Genomic DNA, 25,805 nt, shown 5'->3' on the forward strand with positions numbered 1-25,805 from the left:
ATCCCAAACGTCATATATTTTTCTATAAGATACCCCTTTTGCAGCGATAACTTTAGTTCTTCACTCACCTATGTTCCAGGCAGGAGTCCCATCTTTTGTGTGAGAACACCCTTCTTGACTTCATTCCTCCATGCATGTACGATACAAACCGAACATGAGATTTTCGTTAGAGCTGTAAGGCAAGACAGGCAGTAAAGATCACGCGACGGCAGCAGCACAGAACATTTGACAAAACAGTTTATTTTGTCAGCGGGTGGAAAATTTCTTACGTATATCTTTGGGTGTACCATAGGTAGGTAGTCGTTTGCTTTTAGTCTGATAAGGATATGGGACGTAAAATTGTAATATCGTATGTCTGTATCCTTGTGCCCATCAGAATGCCTATCGTAGAATAGACAATAACGCTTTTACACGTCCACCTCGATATATATCCCTAGAAATAAGAGGATCCACTAAATTCGAACATTCGCTGCGAATGAAAGCAGCCAATGCCGACTTTGTTCGTTCCACAAATTATAAACTTTGTAAACTTCTTGTCACTCCTTTCGTAAGTTCATATCTGCGCCAATGTTTCCCCTGTGTCTTCATTTAAAACTGCATCTTTTTCTTTATTAATATAACTTACGTGACCATGCCAGTAACAGCCGTAAGAGAGGCAGTATTCGTGGAACGGTAAATATTACTTTCATTTCCACTAGCAGCATGTTGTATTTGCTTTCCAGTGTTTCTTTTAATCAAAGCAGCTACTGAAGAGCAATTACGCTTTGCTTATCCTGATATCGAAAACCATAGGGTGGTATAATTTCCAACTGGTTTTCATGCAAATATTCATTTCAGAATATCTTACTAGCTAACGATGCAAGCGTAGAACATGAAAGAAATGGCTGCACATTGCTTAGGTCCTCAATTAGTTGTTTAACCGAAATAAGAATTAACACATCACTTTTACAATATTCTAAAAGTTAATTTTGAAAATAAAAAAATACTCCATCTTGTACGCACTGTGTATGCCATTTCAACAATTCTTCCTGATCCTTTCCATTCTACTATCAGGGTGATAGAAATGTAAAGGAGACATTTCCCCAAAGTATATTTAGTGCTCAATGGTGTTCAATAATATGGGAAAGCTCCTTTCCGTAATAACTCTGTATTCAAACCTAAAGATTTCATTTATTTAACAATCACCAGATACAGCTCAGAGGCCATTTTTATATCTAACAACAACAATGGAAAGGATTTGGAAAGATACCCGCCAGGGCCTGTTTAGTAGGTACCATCCCGGCATTTGGTGGTAGGACTGACGAAATTCCTGGGAAACCCCAGTCAGGATGGTCGGCAGCGGGGAAAATCTGCCAATTTTGGGGATGTAATTGAATGTATTCCTAAAACTTTTCCTACCCCCGATGTTCATTTCAATGATTTTATTATCTTGGAGAATTACCTTTGGTGTTATCTTACATTCTACGAGAATATGACGTAAAACGAAGAGGTTGTTTTATCGCGCACCATTATGACTTAGAAAAATCTTTTTGCAAACGCAGAGCGCGGCTTTAGCGCATCTCTCACAAACTGCAACAGAGCGAAAAATGTTAGTTCGAACGCAACATGTTTTACATTACTTCAAATCTGCATTCCCTAGGCATGCATGACACCGCTGCATGGCTATTAAAAATTTACCTCATATTCTTTAATATTAGGGTCGTCTGAATCTATTAACATGGTTTCAACGACATAAGCAATATATAGAAATTTCTTTAGCTGCTTTTTCTCTTTGGATGTGGCTTTAGTGATTTTCCTCTACAAACTTACTACGGAGTGTGTAAAACTTTCTGGAGCATGTGTGAACAGATTTTCAATGTCTATAGTCAATTATTTTCAAGCGATGTTCACACTGCTTAAACTGTTCACAAATGGGTTGGAGTGAGACAAGCTTGCTTCGTGTCTTTCAAAACAACCTTGATCCTGAAAATGCCAGTGACACTCGTTATAATATTTAAGCACTACATTCTCATCGTTCTCTACAAGATATGATTTCTCTCAAGAACACTGGACTTTACATGTGTAATTATTAATTAATTATACTCCATAATGCAATACCCACAAAAATAGCTTTTTCGAAGAAACCCCTTGATATTACGAACCGCATCGTAGTGATGATCGTTGTAAGAGAGAAACAGTTTCTGAAAAGAATACCATTTTCCTTCATAAGCAAGGTTCATCACTCCGTTGATCTCATCTTCCTCGTACACAACTATTTGATATGATTTGCCAAAATGCTCTTGAAATTTTGCAACATCGTCCAGTGTTCCCCCTTTTACTGACAAATCAACATCAGCTTCCTTACACAATTTTTCAGCTGCAGCTCACTGACATCCTTCGTTTTGCATCATCTTTCTCTTTACATGTACTTGCATTTACAATAGTTTAGGTCACAACTAATGCAAGACACAAAGTATCTTTATTTCTAAACTTACAAACTAGTTTATTATTTTTAAGATTAAAACTCCCTTTCATTTTCTTCGGCCAGATGATCAGTACGTGCACGTCTTCCAGTTTCTCTAAATGGACTAAAAAATTTTGAAAGTTAGGGCTGAAAAACTGCTCATTGCTCTTTAACACATTTTGAATGTGTTGAAAACAAAATTTGAATTAACAATTAACTTTTCACTTCTGACGAAAGGGAACATAGATAGGAGTAGAATCAGGAAGATTGTTATAAATCATTATGCCTACCCTTGCATCAACGTTTACATCGCTTAAAACATTATTCAATACAAAATCTATAAGGTTTCGTACCATTATTTCGGGGTCATCAACCTGAAATTCAGGGTTCAATCTCACGGTAGTAATACGCCCAGCAGTACAATATCGATGATTTTTTTTTCTTTTCTTTGAATATTACTTCAAATGGACCTGAATTTCCTTGACCCTGCCCACGTTGCATACCCTGACGATAGTGATGTGATGTACGAGTTGCTTATGAAACGGAAGTGTTTCGTCAAGAAATACTGCAAGTCTCCGTGGAAAATTTCTATCATTCTTAACTGCATCATCTTGATGAAACACTACAATAAACTTTTTTCGTGCGCTGCAAGTTATGCACTGTCATTGTCAAAAAGCCCCAACTCTAAGTGCACTAAAAATCCCCTACTCTTGTACAGCAATCTAGAATTTGTCTCCAATTATGGTTAACTTCATTTACAAATACACAATACGTGAACTTTTGTCGAATCCCTCTAAGAAATCACTCCGCAAATCTCAAATTGTAATAAGTAAGATGAGAACATGATATACGCCCAACATGAAACCTTCTACTATTGCATCCAATGCGTTACCTAGCTCATGTTCAAGCTGCTCGTTGTCATTTTCTGGCTGACGTCCTTCTTCCTCATCATATAATTCATTTTCTACTTCTCTTGACAAAAATACTTCTTCGTCTCCATGTAACAAATGTTTCAAATTCCTACAACAAAATTCATTATTTAGTAATAATAATAATAATAATAATAATAATAATAATAATAATAATAATAATAATAATAATAATAATAATATACAAAAATTATGACAAAATTAAGAACCAACTATTTTTTTAAAACCCAAAAATTAAGACAAAGCAAAAAAATGAAAAATAAATATAACGCAAATGATAACTAATATGGCCAGCTCTTGCCATCAAACTTCGACCGTTTTAAGTATCTACGGTATACCCATGTATGATATGCATGTATTCTCCCCTTCACAAAAACAAATTCCCACTAAATGTATATTAAATTGTCTTCATCATACATCTTCAAATATGATATATTTAAACAACATTTATTCTTGCCTCCCACAAAAGTAACATACTCTTTGAAGTGGTTTCTTACAAAATAAGAAATGTATTATTTTCTCCCCTTTCTTTTAAAGAACTCGAACTGAAGTTTTACTCCATTACATTTACTTACAAGCTTTCCGCTTCCAAGGAATTTAGTCTTTCAGCTACTTCCTCTTCAACTTCGGTTACTAATTCATTCTATTGTTCTTCCCAAATGCCTGCGTGAGCTAGAAGTCCCATGAAGCAATAGAAGCTTGCGGTCCCTTTCTTAATAATCCATCTAAGGATCTATTATGAGACAAAATATACAATACATTTAACATATAATAAAGGACAAAACTCAAATCCTTAATTCTATTCTACGATAATGTGATTATACTTCTTCAGTAAACTATTTTTCTTACCCTTACTTTTAAAAAAAAAAGATGATTTTCAATTGTACTTACAGTTACTTTTAAAAGTAAAGTGATTACAACAGAAAAAGTATAGTTTCTCCCTTAAAAATCTTAAAGAAACAATAGTTTACCAACTCCTATAAGCATTTTATGCTCAATATATTAATTTAGTTTCTACCAATATTTTTGGGAGGCCCGGGTTCGATTCCCGGCGGGAGCTCATGTGGTTCGGATTCCACGTTAATCAGTAGGTCCACGTCTCATATAGCCTCGCTGCTGAAAAGGGACGTTAAACTCAAACTCAACTCAACTCTACCAATATTTTAGTATAGTTTATTTCATCTCCCCCAAAAAATATAATTGAAGAATCTAAAATTTTGCAAGTTCTATGACGTTTGCTTACAAGCTTTCCGCTTCAAAAGAATTTCATCCTTCTTTCTCATCAGCTTTGATTACTGACTCGTTCTTGCATTTCTTCCCAAAATGCCTGAGTGAGCAAGAAGTCTCATGAAGCAGTAGAAGCCTGCGGTCCCTTCCTTAATTCCTCCAAGGACCTATCTAAAAAAAATAGAATATTTAGTATTTTACACTGTAAGGCACACTTTAAGATGTATTTCCTGTTAATAACATCATTATACATTCATGTTAAACATATATTTGTTCTAAAGATATATTTCTAGATTTCTTTCCAACTTCCTTTACACGCTATTATGATGAAATTTTTTTTTTTTTTTTTTTTTTTTTTTGCAAAATTATAATTTTTTTTTTCATAAAGGTAATATTGGCATTAATATATGCATTTAACTTAAACACTTACCCGTGAATTTCATTCTCTTCATAATACTGATTCTCTCGTCATCCTGCCTCTTCATCATATAAATGCTGACCTAGCTTGCTGTAATAAAATAATTTTCTTTGTTACGAATATCTATTCTTCAAAAAATTAAAAAGACAAACATGGGAATAATTGCTTCTATTTTTAATTAGTAAGGAGAATTATTTTTATATATAAAAACAAATAAGATTGTTAAACTATATAGTATACTTAATTATTTTACAAGCTATTCTACGTTGTATTTAAATAAATACGGTTTAATTATATATCATTCTTTCCAATTACTTCAATCATTCTCTTGCCTCTTAAATTTTCATTCATTTGACGATGAGAAACACCGAAAATTTTACTTGCTTAATCCAGTATACAATGATTTATTTTCATGTAAGAGAACTAAGTTTGTGTATACTATGCGAGTACATGATGGTCATATTTTTCAACTCTGTTTCTATTGAAGTCAAATATTCCCACCAAAATTCAAATCCGAAACCACTTACATGCATATCTTACAAACTTTGCATACTCCAACATACAAGGAAAACTGAGTACACACGATATTTTTTCTTTCTTTCCTTCGCCATGAGAAACACCGTTCCAAAAGCCATACTGTATATTCTTCCAACTCAAGATTCAAATATCTACCAAGAATACGACGCTCAAACACGCACAAACAAACACACACACACACACATAGTATGCGATGTAAGGACTTCAACATAAAGGAACTTAGCACGTAGGATTCCAATGCAAAGTTATTATTTTGAAACCTGTAATACATATGAGAAATTCCAATATTTAACCGCCCCCAACCGGAATCGAACCCGAAAACACGCACATATAGAATTTGCACCTTAGTACATTCAATAAAATGAAACATTAAGTGCATGAAAGTTATTTATTTATATTCTTTTTACTTCCAAGCCAAAACTCCTGTCTCGCCCATCCAAGATTCAGTCTGAAAGCATTACCATATAACACACAATTATACACGCTCTAAATTATCATTTGAATATACTTGCTCAGTTTTTTCTAAAACGTTTTTAGCACCAAATGTTTCGAGATCTAAATTTACAACTAAGATAAAATTCAAACCACGTGAAAATTCAACTTAAATATTAAGTCTCCCCCATTCAACGTATACGCTAACATACAGATAAGCTTTCCTACTGCATATTTAAAATATCTTAATTGTTTCTGTTTGAAGCTATGGCACTTCCATTAAACAGACGTACTTCTACAAAAATCACGAAAATATTATATTCTACAGTAATTTGCTAGTTTCGTTGCATTTTCAAGGGCACAATAGTAATATTTTTCATTTTTATTTCTGTGAAAGCAACAGGTAAAGCCATAAGAACAATCTTCAAGCTGGGAAAATTCATGTCTTCTAAGTCTATTGCGTTTTTTCCAAGTACTTTTTCTAAATATTTCACCGTTTCCTTTCGTATATATGTTCCTACATGATCTACTATATTCTATCAGTAAATCTTTAACTCCAGAAAAACTTATGTCCCCATCATTACAACCAATACCATGATAATTCCCTCTTAACCAAGAAGAACGATGTTGCTCTTTCTTCTTCAGTTTACTCATACAATAAGGGGATCGTATTATCCACTGCCGAATAAAATATATATTTACTTCAACAACGCAGAGTTCTTTTATAATAAATTCATTTTCATTATTCTATATCCCTGAAATTCAGTGACTCCATCCATTTTATGCTCAAATAGAAAACTAATACTTAAGTCTCATTGCAATCTCATACAAAGGACCCCGCAAAATCCTTATGGAAATTAAATTTCGGTGGAATCGTTTGAAACCGTGATATGTTATAGATATTGTAGTTCTGAGAAAAAGTCTTAAAGGGCGAAACTACCCATCACTGAGCGTTTTACCAGAACACTGCCATTTATTTTAAAAAACAGCAGAAGGTAACGGTATTCTGGATTTCAGTAGAATTGCTTCAAACCATGATATGTTGTAGACTTGTGATCCTGAGAAAAAGTCTCGACTGGCACAACCACCAATTACTGACCGTTTGACAACTACGGGGCCACTGTTTTGAAAACGCTTGAAGGAAACGGTATTCTGGATCTTGGTGAAATTGCTTGAAACCGTGGTAAGTTGTAGATATTGTGATCCCGAGAAAACATATCAATGGGTACAATTATCAATCACTGACCATTTGGCCACTACGGATCCACATTTTTCAAAACATCAGAACGTAAAGGAGTTGTATGAAACCCTGAAAAGATCTAGATCTTCTCATCCAACAACCCGAAGAAAAGGATGAACAGAGTAGCGGCCAACACCATTTAAGCATAGATAACATCCCGATGTTCATCTTGTGGGCAAAAGAAAGCCCTGGGAAACCCTACACAGGATGACTGGCTCGGGCTTATCCTCCTAAATGCGAATAAGTTCTCTACCAACTGAACTTCCTTTGCTGGGTAGCCACAAATTAATACTTTTTCTCAGGATCATGACATCTACAACATATCACAGTTTCATTCATTTTCACCAAATCCAAACATCGTTATACTCGGCTGTTTCCAAAGAAGTGGCCCTGTAGTGACCAAACTGTTAGTTATTTGTGGTTGTTCCCATTGAGACTTTTTCTCAGGGTCACAATATCTACAACATATCACGGTTTCAGTCATTTTCACCAAAATCTAGAATATCACTATCTTCGGCTGCTCTGAAAAAAGTGACCTCGCAGTGGCCAAGTGGTCAGTGGTTGGTGGTTGTGCCCATTAAAACTTTCTCAGAAGCACAGTATCTACAACATATCACGGTTTCAATTCCACCGAGACTCAATTTCTATAAGGATTGTGCGGGGTCCTTTATTTCAGTTCATTCACAATAACCCATACAATCAACTATTCAAATTTCATAACGTGTCATCTATCAGCCTATGATTCAAACTTATTTACATGCAAGCGTCAAACAATGACACAAGTGTGCAATTACTTAAATTTGTTGTCCTACACCAAATAAGTCATCCCGTAAAAAACATTCAACGTAATTCGTTCAACTAATAAAATTACTCAAATTTGATAGCGTGACATCTATTAGCATATGATTCAACTTATTTATATGCAACTATCGTAATCAAGGACACCCGCGTGCAATCACTAGTTTGTTACCTTGTAGCATGAAGTCACTCCAAACAAATACAATTTTTATTGTCTATGACGCACTCACATAAATAATTACTACACTTTATTTAAATTTCAAACACGAAGTCTATTTACATGTATACATTCCTGATAATTGACGAAAACTAATTTCAAATCAACAAATTTACCTATGATAAGATGCATCATCCACCATGACGCATGTGCTTTTCCCAAACATATCAGTAGTGTCACTCGATCCCTTCCACATTAATCAACAATACGCAGTCAATACACCCTTTATACCATCCACGATCTCCTACGAACATGACCTTTAATCACAACTGGACGTGGTGATACGTGATCTAACTCCAGCCTCATTATTATAAGCGATGATTATCTATGATAGTGACCTCCTTTGACCCCAATTTCACTCAGTGCATATAGCGATTCCAACCTCAGATTATAGGTATTATGTTCTATGAGATTGGCCTTTCACCCCCTTCCCTCCATATGACCTTTGGAATGGCAGTGGTGCATACCTATCTACTGACCTGGTCCTTACCACTTCTTGGTTTACAAAAATACATTTTGTTCTTTTGCAGAACAGAAGCAACTGACAGGGCTAACAAATCTGTGTCGGGACCAACAGCCATAACCTTCGGGCACTGATCAAATTTTTCAATGGTAATTCATACTATATCAACATAAGCATCATCATCTTCCATTAAGGTAAAGAAGCACCTTCTATCCATTTCTGTTCCAACTGTTTTCAATTAGTCTGTTTTATCTTTTCTGTTTCCCTAAAAAAACTCTATTCGTATGAAACATTTTGTGTTGGCGTCAAAACGGATATCGCGAGAGATCTCCTCCGCTGCTCTCCATTTCTGTTCTTTATTTTTTATGGACAGGTGGCCCGGGTATCCATCACATACTATAAAATGCATTTTAACCATAGCTACTTATGAATAATATTTCTTTACTGTCTCTCTGCACGTTGAGTTATCCGATCAACTTAATGTATGTATGAGAAATATTTCATCAAGCACATACGCTACTTCAGTTAGATAAACTCATCTTGCAGCCCACTATCGAAATATTTCATAAATTTAGAATTGTCTGCCTTTTGTGAGCGAGAGATCACGTAGATTTTTATTGAGCTAATTGTAAAAAAGAATTGCGTTATAAATATATAGACGTTATTTTCATTTACGAAGACAAAGGGGTTGTTGTTACAGTAAATATATTAAAAAGTTACTTCAATTATTATATACTGTAAATGCGGACGATTATGCTAACTTCCGTTAACTCTACTTTTCTCTGAAAATGCTTTTCTGCCCCTAAAATGAACTCCGAGATGCCTGCTATATATGGCTAAAACGGTATCGTCTAACAACCATTACATCGAGGTGAAAAATGGTGTTGAAGTTGGCCTATTATCCAGAACTTTGTTAAATCCGTAGTTGGTTCTCGTTTTAACAGGAGCTGCCAGAGCTTCTGACTAATCATTTAAGTATTATGTGTCAGTCATTTCTAATGAAGCTGCTTCAAGGACGAGTGCCTCTTTAGATCATTATTCTAACAACAAATAGCCTGAGGAAAATGCTTAGATTTAACAACACTGTATACCGGAGGAAATTAAAGAAGTCAGAATTTTTAACAAAAGTCAAGTATTACTACTAGCAGCAGTGTTCCCAAGTCATTTTTTCTAGCAATACAACTCAAACACAAAATCAAGAGAGGATTGTTTTAAGGAAAAGGGAGTACATGCCACAAGGAACCATAGCATAATTTAATATACAAATAGACAAGCCAAAAGTGATAAAACAAAGATAAGATAGATGCCGTTATTACATCAGTATAGAGCTCCCTCGCGGCTAAGCGGTTAGCGCACGCGCCTTTTGTGTTTGAGATCCGAGTTCGATTCCCGGCGGGAGCTCATGTAGTTCGAGTCCCACGTTAAAATGTCTTTCCACGTCTCATATAGCTTTCCTGCTGAACGGGAGGCTAAACTTATATCCGATTACCTCAGTATATGCTGTACTACAGTACCTGAGATTCTAACTTACAGCTAGACATTTAGGTTTTCACTGTGTTTAAATATGTCTTCGCTATATTTATACTAGTGTTTATGATCCTCGTGATTATATGATTAGTATACGCACCTTTGGCGCAGGAGACCCGAGTTCAATTCCTAATAGTAGCTCATGTAGTTCAGATGACTGATGATGCCAGAGAGACAAAGGGGACAGACGCCCAAAGGAGACTAACCCTGTCCCCGACCGTGACCCCCCCCCCGTGATATATTTTAATGTAAGTCAAGTAATAGAAAACTGTTCCCTTTGGTACGCAAGAAAATAGTCGCCCCCAATAGAATAGAAAGCATGTATTGTAATCCTATGATCCTACAACAATATTACGACGTAAACACAACTATTCTCAGTAGGAATGAAGATTAAAATATTTTACAAAAGTGACTCGCATTAGTTTTTTTTTTTCTTTCTCTTTTCAAACTGTTCACGGTTTTGTCTACACTAATTACATATTTAGTAAATTTTATAAACTTTTGCTTTGCGACTTTATGCGGCACCGAGGTTACGAAGGACTGGACTTACTTGAGCTTCGAATCTCCACCGGGACTTGAATCAGGTGCAGTTGGTGAGTACACCAACCATCATGCAAAATAAACTATCCTATTATAGGTCGTTCCCAACCTCAAGGGAGCTGGATTACAGGACTCTTACACTGGCCGTAGTAATTATAGAAATTACCAGATTAAAAAAAGTTGTGATTCAGGCATGTTCGTTGTATAATATTATACTTTCAAGTTAGGGGCTTCTCAGGATGAGCAGATACGAAATCTACTAAGATCAACCCTCAACCAAATGTGGAAAATGTTTGCATACCATCATATCTTAAATTTGGAAATGAAAGCTTGAAGTTTTACGTCCCATGATTATATCGGCTAGGCTAAAGGAAACTGTGATAATGAGAAATGAATGAATTGGTGGAATGAATAAAGTGGGAGAAAACGGGAGAATACCAAGAAAACCCACGCACAAAGAGTTCGTCCACCACTGGTGCGAGGTGAGATCGAACCTAGGACCCCATGTATCAGAGGTGAACGCTCTACCATTGAGCCACCACGGCCCCAATCTCCAATTTGGATGTTTCTACTCTAGAAGGGTTGAGAGTTTGATCCGAGGTTGCTTCTTTATCTAAATTCTATAGCTGTTTTTTCATCGATCTTGGCTAGTGGCTGCAACAAACAACCAGTCAACGTTAGGATTTAAATTGAGTCTTAAATCAATATTCTGTCTCTAGCGGACCGTGGAAAATTCTGCGACATTAAGGACTGGTAGGGGCGCATGTCATCTCGTGGCAAGTTTAGTGCAGAAATATTGGCGATAGTTTTGTCATAAACATCGTCTACATTAATAATGTTCATAGTGGTACTTCATATTCTGATGCAGGAAGCATTGGTGACGTCAAGATGGCCGACATTAAAAACTGTAGCTCTCGTACTTTGTCCGATTTTGATGAAATATGGCTCGTTTGAAAGATCTTGCTAAGACCAGTAGAAATGGTTATGCAGACTTTTGAAGTGAAACCAATAATTTTCGAGATAAGTGACAATTTAATTCTTACGCCATTTTTATAGTTGCATGTATGTATTTACTGCAAAAAAGTCACGATATGTCAATAACGTGTGTATTTATCACATTCATTTTTTTAAAGAAAGAAGATTTGAATGAAGGGCAGGTAGTAGGGTCCAAAAACAGTGTAAATAAGGATAGAATGTCTGCGAATATTCAGCAGTCAACTGCAAAACGACCTCGTCGTAGTGGGATAAACTTTAGTTACTGTATAAGTGCCATGCAAAGGAAACTTTAGTGAAGAATCCAAGATCAACTTAAACTTCTAGATTGCACAAGACTTCAGTGTGATTGCGAGGATAGTGACTATCAAACACTTGCAAAATGTTTAGAATGTACGACTTCAGAAGATCTTATCCACTGTAATGCAAAATGGCATCTTTCGTTTTACAAAAAGTGTACACATAAGCTATGCTTGAAATACTGCAGGTGACGTATTAAAAGGTCAAGAGAGAGGGATGCAAATGAATACGGTGATAGTGGCGATGTTTCAACGTGTAGTAACGAACCTCCTCGAACAAGATCGACGATACCTCATTTACAATTAAGCAATACTGATTATTTCTTTTGTGACCAACCGGGAACAAGGAATCATCCATTGCACGAAGTATATACAGAAAGTGTTGGTAAAAAGTTCATGATGCAGTGGAAATGGGAACAAATCAAGAATGGAAGATAAAATTGAGCTGGTTTATTGACCCTGAAGATAGTCACACGAATTATAATGTATATCATAAAGAATGTTTTAATAAAGACGTGAGAAACCCACTTCGAAGTTTAGGAAAATCGTACTAACAGCACCAATCGCACGAAGTTCAGGTGCAACCGTACCAAATATTGCTGAATTTCCTTTTGGAGGCCCTCTCGGATGGCAAAGTTATTACAATGGCAGATGCAGAGAATTTTATCAGAAATAATGTTATTCTAAAGGTGTGAAAGCGTATGTGACGTCAAGAAAATCTCTGAAAATATTTTTTGAAAATGAACTTTTTCGACATAGACATAACATTCAGTAAACCCTCCAGAAAGAACCATTCAGAGCGTATTATGTTAAAATCAGTAAGTGAGGCTATATCATATAAGTAAAGCTACATTAGAAAGTAGCGGAAGTATGAAGAAAAAAAGATGGAAGTTTTATACCAGGCTGCAAATATACTCAGGAAAGCAATTTTGCAAGGAGAGAAGTGATCCTTTTCATGTTCAGGTAGAGGAGGAGGAAATAATAAATGCATACCTCAAATTAAAAGCCATTTGTTAAGTGGGTTATTGATGGAAGAAAAATGTTTTACTCTGGAGGATATGAAAGTGAATAGTCTATCAAAATCATGTACCACTGCCTTTCAAAAACACACATTGCATATGGTTCAGAGAAGTCAAGGCATTCTCGCGAATTTTCACTCCAGGTTGGTGTTGCTTTGACTATTCATTCAAAGGCACGTAGTAAATTTTTGTTGCAACTCATGCATGGTTTCGATGTTTCTGTATATTACAACAAACTACTAAGATTGGAAAGTGCTTTAGCGAATGAAATTCTGCACTGCACCGAACACAATGGAAGTTTGTATATTCTACCAGAACTTGCGAAGGGGAGATTATTTCCTGTGTTGCAGATAATTTGGACTTTTTAAGAGGACGCTCCAGATGGAAAAGGGACACTACATACTACTGTTATGGTTTGTTACCAATAAATGCATGAAAATAATGAATCTCAAGTTATTGCCCTGAATGAAGAGAGAGAGGGGCAGTCATTCACTAAAATCAGTCCTGCATTACATATATAAAAAAACATTCCATATGATGGACTAAGCAGTCTTAAACCAAAAATACAGTTTATCCTGAACGTGTTGTCAACCAGAACTTGTTAAACTCAGACTCAGACTAACAGCTTGGAGCTCACTCAAGGTCAAAATGATACTAAATCACCCTGTGGATGCAAGATCATATTCGTATGATCTTGACAGTGACCAAAATGACCAAAACGATAATGACGTTTTTGATTCCCAAAGTAACGTAAATTCAAACACCAAATGTGATCTAGCCTTTAACTCTTAATGCACAAGTACTTGGTGGTCCTAAAAGATTAACTTGAGTGTGTGTTTTATCATTAATAACAGCATCTCTAACTGTATTGAACAGCCAGTTGACCTTCTTCCAGGAATTAGATCTCACGAAAATATTGAACGGGGATGCAAAATGTATTTTAAGTTTAGATCTGGGTTTGTACAGGCCTGTTAAAGCAACTTGTAATGTCTCGACAGAACTTTAAAAATCGATTTGTATTAAGGCCAGGGAAACTGCACATAACAATGGCATTTCTTCGAGCTCTTGGAAAATTTTGTGATGGAAATGGTATTCTGAATTGTTGGAAGTGCTATCCGATGACAGTGTTGTGCAACAAATTTTAACAGGTAAACACGTTAGACGTGCAATTGAAGCTCATAATTTCACACTGGTTACGCTGTACCATTTTTGTTTTGAAGAATTGTTCTATAAAAAGTACCTCCAGCGTTAATAGTAAAGGTGGATGATTGAGAAGAAAATCAATCACAAAAGAGGACATTGAAGAACTTCTCCGTATTATTGAAGCGTGCAAGCTGAAAGTCAAAATTGAAGAACTTGATTTTGGTAAGAAATCAAACCCTACATTTCAAATGCTTCGTGAATATATGAGGATGGTGGAATGTTGACTGTACTTTATACGATGCAATACCTACTGAAAAACATTTATTAATGATACAGATGAAATCCCCCAGGCAATGACATCTCTAGGTTCACGTAAGATAATCACTGATGAAATATTTGATAAACTAGAGGCGTTCGTTTGCCAACTTTATAAACCTGGAACTACTATTTGTAAACTCGCAGACTCACAATCCCACCCACAATCCTACCTTCCGCTGGTCACGAATGGCAGTTTGAAGAATGAATCTGGAGTACCTGACATTTCACAGCGAACAAGATATAGAATTCAATTTTGCAACTGATTAGATGTTCATGCCAGAAGACTAAATGTAGTCCACCATGTTTCTCATACAATCTACCATGTACTTAAATGTGCAAGTGCGAAGGAAGCGAAGAACATTGTGATAATTTCTCACATATGATGCCTAAAAATATCGACTTCGACATGGAAGACAATTTCGCATAGGAACGATTTCTTCCAAAATTATGCATAAATGGCCTTAAGGAGTGTTCGGAACAAAATATCATGATAACAGCAATTAAAATACTGATGTTCAGATATACCTGTATGTATATAATTTTCATGTCAAAACGTGTCATTCCTCAAGCTAATGGATAGAATTATGATTGTAATGCTTACAAATATACTGTTTAAAAATTTACCAAATATCTATTTCTTTGCTCGAAAACTATTGATTTTTCCACAAAATTTCAAGGAAAAAATGGCGCTAAAATTACAATTCGTCACTTATCTCGAAAATTACTGGTTTTACGTTAAAAGTGCACATGACCATTTCTACTCGTCTCAATATCTTTCAAATGAGCCATGCTTTATCAAAATAGGAAAAAAAGTAACGGACCTACAGTTTTAATTGGCGGTCATCTTGATTGCGATACTAACGCTGCCTGCATCAGAATATGAAATGCCACAATGGAAATTATACATGTAGACAATGTTTATGACCAAATAAAACTATCGCCAATATTTCTGCACTAAACTTGCCACGGAAGCCCTCTTTTCTACATATGCTCCCCTACTAGACGCCCTGAACCTGAAATGTTACGGAAACAATAGCTTAAGACATTCTTATAGATTTCTAATTTTCCATTTAACAATTACTACACGGTGTACATTTAGGCTTATAAATCTAGTTAACCTGGAAATCAAAAGTATAAAACATAATGGGCTAGTCATAGATTGATTAATTTCTAGAATAAGGAATTATTCAGTTACGGCAAATCAAAAATAAGCTATTTTCACTTGTTAGAAGTTGCTTAAGAGCTTAGTCAACTAAGTTGTTAGAAAAATATTTTCACCCATATAGACTCATATTGAAATATACCGTCTCATGATTGTTTTTTAAATGACAACTTGAATGTTTATTATTGCATTCCACACGTCATCCTGTATTGAAATTAAAACTTCCGTTAACGTTACCCTACAACGTTCTGCAGACTACAGGAAATTATGTTCTCCACCCCACGCTCCCATGCATAGAATCGAGCCAAAGATCACTTACGTAGAGATAACATTTTTCAAACCACCGTGTCCCCACCATTTTGACCTGTAGGTTAAGTAGTTTCATGGTGGGGTAAAATCATTGTTGTGAAACAATTGTTGGATTCAAAAAATAAGAAGCTTTAGGTTCACTGCGCCCCTACTATATTCGGAGTTTTTTATGGTTCCCCAAACACACAACACAGCAAGAAACTATTTTTTCCTTCGACTCATTATTTTTTCTTTAGTAACTTTTCTCGTTAGTCTAGTGGCTACCACGCATGCCTTTAATGTACGAGGTTTCATGTTCAGTTCTTGGTGAAAGAACAGTAAGCACACCAACTGTTCAGATTCCACTTTAAACAGTAACTTTTGACCTATGTAGCCTCAACATTCCTAACAAAGAATATAAATAGAAAAGTCAGTTGTGGCGTTTCATAACAATGCATAGTTCCAGAACCATGTTTTATATCATATATATTATTCGATGCATTCCTTGCAAGGGAATATTCTACAAATACTTTGGAATCTTTTTACCAACTAGTATGTGAACAGGAGGGTCTCAAATCAATAGTTTTCCGAGTAATTTGTACATCTGAATTTCTTCAAAATTTGCATTCTAACGACAGATGCGCCACAAAGTTTTACCCTAACCCACATCCACATATTGTAGAGTGATGAAATTTTGCATTTTTAATTCTGCATACCTATGTATGTCATGTGGTAATGTGTAACTCATAAATCTGAACCGTTGCTGGTGTTATAGGTCCGAACGTGAACTAAGGTGTAATGGTGTAAAATCCATTACTGCACCTCAGAAAGCAGCGTGGCAACATCGCAGAAGTACTTTCCTCTAGGACGTGACTGCGTGGTTGAGAAGAGGTGGAATGAAGATGGTTTACAGTCAAGAGAAAACGCGAATTATGACGGATTTCATACTCAGGGTCGTGTATCTGTCTGATCAACATTCGAGCAGTGAACGGGTGCGTTGTTTTCCAGGAGGCGGATACCTTTTGTCAGCATGCCACTCTTTGGGATTTCACAGAATCCCGCAACACGAGAAGCAGTGAGGCATAGTATATCTAGGTAGTTGTGGTACCCTTTGGCTGGAAAGCAAGTAGTAATACCCCATGCTGATCCCAAATAAACGTGATCATCACTTTGGTCGCTCAAAGTTGAACACAGACTTCCTTTGGTGGTGGTACGTCGGCACGTTGTCATTGGTTTGACTAGATTTTCCCTGGTTTTTTCACTTGCACCATGTGAAGGCCGGGATAGTACCATCTAGAAGGCCAGGGCTAGGTCCTTCCCAAATCCTAGACCCACCTGAAAATCCGATGTGATCCCGGAGTTGAAGATACGAACCCTTTCTTGAGTCATTCCCTTGCATAAATACATAAATAAACAAATAAGGAAAGATAGAAATAGCAATCGAATACATCGCATTAATAACTCAAAATAAAATTACAATCATTGCCATACCAATTGCTACAATGACAGTCTAATGTTATAAGCTTCCTACAAAGGTAAAATGTAAACCTTGGAAGTCATAACAAAATAACACATTTGAGTTATTAAAGCTATGTATTCGATTGTTGTTTATTTATTTATTTATGCAAGACAATGACTCAAGGAAGAGTTCAGACCTCCAACTCCGGGGTCACATCGGTCTTCTAGTTGGGTCTAGGATTTGGGAAAGAACTAGCCCTGACCTTAAAAGATACCGTCAAAGGTACCGTCCGGCCTTCGTCTGGTGGGAGTGAGGAAAACTAGGAAAAACCTAGTTAAACTAATGATAGCGTGCCGACGTACCACCACCAAAGGAGGTCCGTGTTCAACTCTGAGCGACTAAAATGATCACGTTTATTTGGGATCAGCACGGGGTATTACTACTTGCTTTCCAGCCAAAGGGTACCACAACTACCTAGATATACTATGCCTCACTGCTTCTCGTGTTGCGGGATTCTGTGAAATTCCAAAGCGTGGCAAACTGACAAAAGGTATCCGTCTCCTGGAAAACAACGCACCCGTTCACTGCTCGAATGTTGATCAGACAGATACACGACCCTGCGAAAGAAAATCCGTCATAGTTTGCGTTTTCTCTTGACCGCACACCATCTTCATTCCGCCTCTTTCCGACCATGCAGTCATTTTTAGGAACAAGTACTTTGCGATGTTGCCACGCTGCTTTCTGATGTGCTGCTTTTGGAACACTTCACCTTACTTCACTTTCGGACCTATAACAGAGCAACGGTGCAGAGTTACATGTTGTACATTACCACATGACGTTAATAGGCATGCAGGATTACAAATGTAAAATTGCATAGCTCTACAATATGTAGAAGTGGATCACGGTGAAACTTTTCCGCGCATCTCTCGTTAGCCGGCAAATTTCAAAGAAATCCAACATGTGCAAGTTACTCAGAAACTATTGATTTGCGACCCCCAGTTCATATAGGTAAAAATGTACCAAAATACTTGTAGAATATCCCCTTGCAAGGAATGCAGAGAATTACCAGTCACCCTGTACATATAAAGGTGATTATCAGAACTACGCCAAACCTGTGAGGGACACTGTAATGCAACTACCTCAGAGATAAGATAATGATATAAAGGAAACAGGGCTCCTTCCGTATGAGGTGATTTTGCAGGATCCTCTGTAGACACCCCTGCCCAATCAGATTGAAATTTCGGTATGCTTAGGAGCTCATGTATGTGGAGCGAACAGTCCTTCATAACTTTAATGTTGCACTGCGGCATATAACAAAAATCAATAATTACAATAATAGTCTATGAGCCAGTATATGAGTATAATTTGGGGTTCCAGATTTCCTTCAAACCACAATTGTCTGGGTACCTGAAGATCAGGAAAAACTATTATAGCCGTCTCGGAAATGTAGCATTTCAAGATTACGTCGAATCAAAGATGGCCCCCGAGTCGATTTATAAAACTGGCAATATCTTGGCTCCTAGTTATCAAATTTTAAGGCTCTTTTTTTTAAACGATAGCTCATTACATTTGCAACAAATATTATTCACATCATCTTTGCAACATCTTGGACAATATGAGGAAAATGACAAAAATGAATTTGTAAAACATTTATTTGCCCAAAAATACCCATTAGACCAATTACAGAAGTGCACACAGTACTTATAGTATTTTCTAAATTTTAAGATGTTCAATACCGCAAAATTTAATTTTCCTTCGAGTTTTAATAACTTTCAAAAGCAACATGGCGATAACTTTACATTATTAACTAATAATTTCGGTTGCATATTAGAAATTGATCATTTTCGTAGAGTATCACAAGTGAGGCTAGTGGTTAGCTCTTACTATGTCTTGACAAGTTTCGGGTTCGAATCCTGTAACCAGCTTTCCTGAATAAAGTTTCTCCAGAATTTTTCTTCAATTCCTATACATGAATGCAAGAATATCACCTTTAAATACAGATCCTGGATTAATTCCTTCCACTTCTTTGTCCATTGCTTTCTTTTGGCTTGCTACTTGATAATTATTTCAATGTTAATTGCCCATGCAGGATATTTATGAATGAACTAGTGAAGAACTATGAGATCTCTTAATCGTACTCTACCACTGAACAAACTTTAAGTTTGAAATAAACTTTAAACGAGTTTGGTGTACGAAACCTCCCTTATATATTTACTGTATCTATGTGTCTGTCCATCTGGAATCGAAAAATCTCAACTACTTGACAGGTCATCATCAATTTTGGCCAGGTTGAGGACGGTCAAAGGTTAGAAGTGGAGTTCGTCAATAAAGGAGACATTCAAACCGAAGGTAATAGAAAGAAGCCATTTCTGGTATTTCCATTGATCACTATAGAGCAAAACGACAATAGAGAGCAAGAAGAAATTTCTTGTAATCAATTAAGCGTTCCAAGAATACATTAATATAACTATACTACAACCAGAAAGTGGCAAAATCAGCCGCTTCCGGTTTTAATGTTAATTGCTATAGAGTAAAAACAGTAACACAGACAGAAGCAATCTTCCGTAATCAATTAAACGTCTCAAAAATATGTTCTATCTCCACTCTAATCTCTTTATTAAAAACAGAAATAGTCGAAATCTACTGTCCTTTGATTTCAATATGAATTGAGAAAATCTCTCCAAAAGAACCAAACTCCTTTACGTGGTGAACACGTGTCACACTGCTGCTTGTTCGTTTCCTGACATCTCGCACTCCAAAATAACACTGCCGTAACTCTAAATAGGTTTTAAACTATCAACATTTTATGTTAATAACTGTAATTTGTATGTATTTAAGAATTATTCTATATATAAAATAATTAATACTTTACAAATTGAAATAACGTTGCAATTCGCCAAAACAGAGAAAGTAATGTTTCTTTACATAATTTTCTCTTACTATTTTTAAAAATTACATTTACGAGCTTTAACAATTTCATTCTGGAAGGTGTGATATAAACTGCGAATAAAGGCAAGTAAATCATAATAAATTTTCTTTAGTTCGGCTCAAAACTTTGATGAAAACATCAATAATTTCACGTGTCTAATTTATACGAGTACACGAATCCATTATGCACATGAGTTAAGAGTATTATGTCTCCTATGCTCTCTCTCTATTTCAAAAGCATTATTATCAGTTAGTCCCTATAACACGTGTAATATACCAGGCGAAATATGATCATTTTCTTTACTTCAATACAGCCTGCAGATGTTCATTTCTAGAGCATTTGCAGGAGTTCTTTGTTCTATTGGTTTTTGTTTATCATGGGATCATATTCCTTTAGCATTGGTTTCGTTGTTTATGTCAACACATTTTGTGCCGTCTACTCGGTTCCAGTTCCCTGAGGAGAACCCTGTGTGGTTAATAATATATAGAGTTACCTGTATTGAGTACAGAGCGTGTTATTTTTTCCTTTTTCCCTATAGGTTTTTTATTACCCTTTTATTCAGTTTTGTTGGCTTCTATTACGTGTTTTTCTTCTGTAACCATTTTAGAAAGAGAAGACTGCGTGGACTGTAATTTCTTTTCGAAAGAGAATGCTGAAGAAAGCTACTACAATCTCTCCTCCAAAAAAATAGAGTACGTTGTATTCAAGTTCAGAAAGGGATTTGGCAAAATTTCTGACATTGTATGTATGTATCAAATAGAGTAGCTATTTACTCACGTATATTATGCACCATATATTCATATTTCATATAACCTCGGTGCGGAAGAGGAAACAAACCAACTACTTCTTTATTTTTATTTATTTATTTATTTATTTATTATTGTTTTGCATAGCTGTAAGCACATAGCTTTGGGTTAAAATTCGCAAAATGTCATACTGGGTCTTTTACAGAGACAGAACTTCGAAAATGCGGGAAGATACGATATTTAAATAAGGTTCCATTTTTAAAGTGTACTAAAAATATGCTCGTGAATAGAATATTAATAGCAATACATAAGCAAATTTACAGTGATTCCACATACTTTCAGGACGATAATTATAGATTAACTTATAACTAATGCTACTTACTTATTGCCAGATGAACTGAATTGTCTACATTAAGAGACTACAAAGAAAGGTTCTCAGTTCAATCTGTTTATATTATATATACATAATATATTCTAGGTATGTTTACGCATAGCTTCGACATAGGTGCACCGATTTTAATGATTATTTACTTATTTGAAAGAGTATATCTTCCATGTGGTTTCAATAAATTTCTTTATGATCTGGTGGTAACTTTTTGGAGCTAGACTATGGAACACTTCAACGGATGCTGGGTTAATTACGGCAAAGTAACATCCTAGGCAACCATACATTCTTTGGAGTGATTATGGTTGCATAAAAGAACAGGGGTTGTACTGTAGTCTCGGACCACCATAAACGAGTAAGTTACCTACGTATGTGACTGAAGTCTGTTCAGATTTAAACGGGGAAAATAATTCTATAATTATTCTGCACTTTAATTTTTTACTGCAGAAGTTTTGTTGAAGTCGTAGTATACATAGGCAAATAATATATACCTTTTACTACATAGTAACCGTTAAGAAAAGCTTTAGAAAACAAGGTGTACATAAAATGAACTAAAACTTTCCTCAAGAATAAAATGAAATGAAATTATAAAGGTAACCAAGAAAGTTCAGTCGCTTTCTGTGGAGGTCTGTGTTCAATTGGCTCACACCCATGCGTTGAATACGAGGAGAGATAAGGCGAAGGTCATTTGGTGTGGGTATATCCAACATACCACCTGGTTGCGGCAGTTCAGTTACACCATCAACTTGCGTAAGGACAGACTGAACATGGGACCTCCACAGAGAGTCATAAGGGCGTATATACCGTACGAGTTCAAACTGGGGTCAAACGCCACTGGAGCGGGGCGGAAGATATGCCAGAGTGCAGTGCAGTTGTTGTTTAACAAGTTTAACGGTGATGAAACACTCGAAGACGTACGTACTACGTGCTGGAAGAGCAACACATGTACAAAATGAAGATCTTCAGGCAGTAATTGAGATGAACAGTGGCCAGACATGAGAGGAACTGGGACTACAATTCCGTATGAGTGGAAAAACCACTCGACAGCACCTCCATCAACTTGGTAAGCACGACAAGTTGGGTTGATGGGTCTCACATGATTTGACTTTGGGCCAGACGTTCGTTCTGTACAAAGCTCCACGGCACCATCATTATTGGGTAGCATCCCATGACCGGTTCCAAAACAGCCGAAACCAGCGTTGCACCAGAAGAAGGTCCTCATGTATGTTTGGTGGACTGCTCCTGGCATCGTGCATCGGGAACTGTTACCATCTGGTCAGAGCATCAATGCAAATGTGTACTAGCAGCAGTTGAGCCGTGTTCAATAAAAAAACTCAAAACTCTGGAGACAGCACTTCTGAATCACAAAGGACTCCTCCTGTTACAAGACAACGCTGAGCCCCATTTGGTTAGGATGACCCGAGACACCATTCTATGCCTTGGATGGGAAACACTATTGCATCCGCCATACTTTCCGAACATTGTACCGTCCGATTATCACCTGTTCCATTCTTTGGGCAATCACCTCAGAGGACGCCAGTTCAAATTCCTAGTAGAGGTACAAAATGCAGTTGATACCTTCTTCGCTTCACGGCCCAGCAAGTTCTACCGCAATGGAATTCATGACCTTTCAGAATATTTGGAGAAGGTCGTCGATGGTGATGGGGACTATTTTTGATCTTCCAGGTACGTCTTAGGTGACATATCTATGTTCGAAAATGGTGAGTGAAAAAGCGACAGAACTTCCTTCGTTAGCTTTATAAGTCGAAAAGCATTGGCCGCGATTGATTATAACTAACCACTTCTTAGATATCCAGGAAAGCCACTCCTCTAAGTTTAGGAAGAGTGCCCGATACTTTTACTTAAACTACTTCAGCTTAAAATTTCTCTATTAGTATGATTGTAGTTAGTGTTTTTTAATTTACTATAAAATGTTTTCAAATGAAGTACATTCTTGATTGAATCGTAGATGGGTAGTTGTAGTAGGCATCCTTATTCAATTATATTAAATAATAAAACCTAGTTCAGAGCTTTGCAAATTTCTTAGGATTAAAGTTTTGTAACAACATTGTGAAAGGCAATAGTCTCTTTCTTCTTATCACGACAAAAAAAAACTTGTCAATGCTCAAAACTTGTCCATATGAAGTCAACAGAATGCCTAATCGTCTGCAACCAATCTAACTTCTGCGAGGTCCTGGGTTGTATAAGTAATAGGCACTCGATAATTATCTCTAAATAAGAGTAATTAATTTTGCTAACCTTACGTTAAAAGTATTAGTTACAGCAAAAGTTATGTGGAAATATTGTATTGTCGTCGGGTTGGCATATGGGAGTGGGTGTCTAAAGTGCGTTAAGTCAAAAATTACTGTTTTAGAGAAATCGTATTTGAAAGTTCAGACATAAATCCAAAATCCGGTTTTGGGAAAATGATTAGCTGTTGTAGCTCTTCATGTTAATAAGATTGTTTATTGGGGTCTGAAACCCCAAACCGGATTTTTGGACATATCTGAACTTTACGCACTGAACGCACTTTACACACCCACTTGCCATATATTCTACAAACTTTCAGAGCCCAAGTTACTGCGCAAGGACGTGAAATTTAAGTTACAAGATTTGACTTGAATGAAAAAATTAGACTAATAGAAATGTTATAATTGAAGTAGATCAGATCATCATTATTTTTAGATAGCAAACAAAAGTCAATCTAATCTTGAGCAACATCTAGGACATGAAAAGTTCACAAAATTTAACTTACTCCGCTTTCCGTGCCAGTGTCATCGTTAGAGAAGTCTTGGGCGTACACCTAGCACCATAAAAAAGTCTCATGTCCTCGTAAACTGATTTTGATTTATTCGTTTATTATTCTTTCTCTCCAGTATTATTATTATTATTATTATTATTATTATTATTATTATTATTATTATTATTATTATTGTGTAATTCATTAGCAACGTTTAGGGATACAGGGCAATTGTCGCAGTACTTTCTCTGTTTACCGTGCATAGATCGAACTTTTTGCTTCAGGGCCCCGGCTTAAGTCTACGTAAAGACAAGACATACTTTAATTTTTAGTATCTGGCAAAAACAGATTTTACTGGAGTTTCTGGGATGGAGGCTGAATATTTAAAGTTCTCCTTAATTCGCAACTGCCTCATCATTCCTGCAAGCTTTGTCTGAGCAGCTATTAAATTGTAGACCTGGCATTCCGTTCACATCTTACAACTTTTGAAATTTTATCTTCTGCGCGGCTCCCTGTAACGTTAATGAAATTAGCTACATTTTTCACAAACTGTTGCTTACTTATTCATTATTCTTTTAAATGATAATCAAATTTAAGAGATTTAACAAAAAACTGTCTAAATTTGCTACACAATTCGAATCATAATAGTCACTTGATCTAAATTAAACTTTCGCATTGCGAAGAAAGAGAAAGAAATCGCCAAGAATTATATTGGTACTTAAAACACGTTCGGAATGCTTAGTTCTTTCTTCAATACAGTCTCGACAATGAGCACAAAAAGACTTCGAAGTTCCCGAAAGTAGACTCTACAGTAGAACCAAAAGAGATATGTTGTTTTGAAAAAGTTTTTAAAAAAACTTCAAAAATTAAACAAACAAGGCTTCATACTTAAGTTTCTAACATGGACTGCTTCGCAATTACAGAATATTTCAAGGCAGAAGCAAAGAAGAAGAAACGGTTAGCGGAAGACAGTGGAGCATGGAAGCCCAGTTGCGGCAAGTGATCTACCAATAATGGCAGAATACATATGATAATTATGATTAAAACAGAAAGTATGTATAAACGTGTTGAGTTTAATCAAGATAATTTAAAAGCAGTGCGCACTATGCAGTGTAAGTGTAATGTATGTTAGGGAGCAGTAACGAACGCAGAATTTTGGTAATGCAGGTGTAGGTTGGGGATGGATTATGTTACATTATACCTCGGTATATCATGGTCCGAGATCATCTTGACATCCTGTATATTTACATGTTACGAACGAAATATGTAGAAATTCATTGTTGTACCGCAGAATTTAATCGCAAAAGTTTGATTATTTTGTCAAAAGAGTAATCTTTAACTAGAGATTCCATTAAAATATATGTAATAATATTTTTTAGAATTTTGCTTATTTAATCAATAGTGTTGAATTGTTTTAGTTAGTAAGTGTATTTTTTGCAGTTTTCAGTGGGTTTTTTTTATTTATTTTCAAGGAAATTTTGATACAGAAAATTTTATTTCGTAATTTCTTAGAAAAGTTTGAGTTTAGGAATTCAGCCATGATGTCTTTTTGG

At 36.1% G+C, this 25,805-nt stretch overlaps 1 long non-coding RNA gene across 6 annotated transcripts in view; it reads right to left on the bottom strand.

The window, feature by feature from the left end:
• LOC145671181 (uncharacterized) overlaps positions 1 to 25,805 on the bottom strand; it is a 527,654-nt gene that overhangs the window by 429,066 nt on the left and 72,783 nt on the right. Inside the window, exons 2-3 of one of the 6 annotated variants that reach the window (XR_014128464.1) lie at positions 5,030 to 5,107; positions 4,693 to 4,770 (exon numbers count right to left, since the gene is read on the bottom strand). The exons of 4 other annotated variants lie outside the window; for them this stretch is intronic. This is a non-coding gene — a long non-coding RNA (uncharacterized LOC145671181). Of the gene's footprint in view, positions 1 to 3,335; positions 3,464 to 4,692; positions 4,771 to 5,029; positions 5,108 to 25,805 lie in introns of those variants that run through there. One more of the 6 variants, XR_014128466.1, reaches the window with a different exon arrangement.

This window comes from Thermobia domestica, chromosome 15 (assembly GCF_964235325.1).
Source record: "Thermobia domestica chromosome 15, izTheDome1.hap1.1, whole genome shotgun sequence".
Classification (NCBI taxonomy): domain Eukaryota; kingdom Metazoa; phylum Arthropoda; class Insecta; order Zygentoma; family Lepismatidae; genus Thermobia; species Thermobia domestica.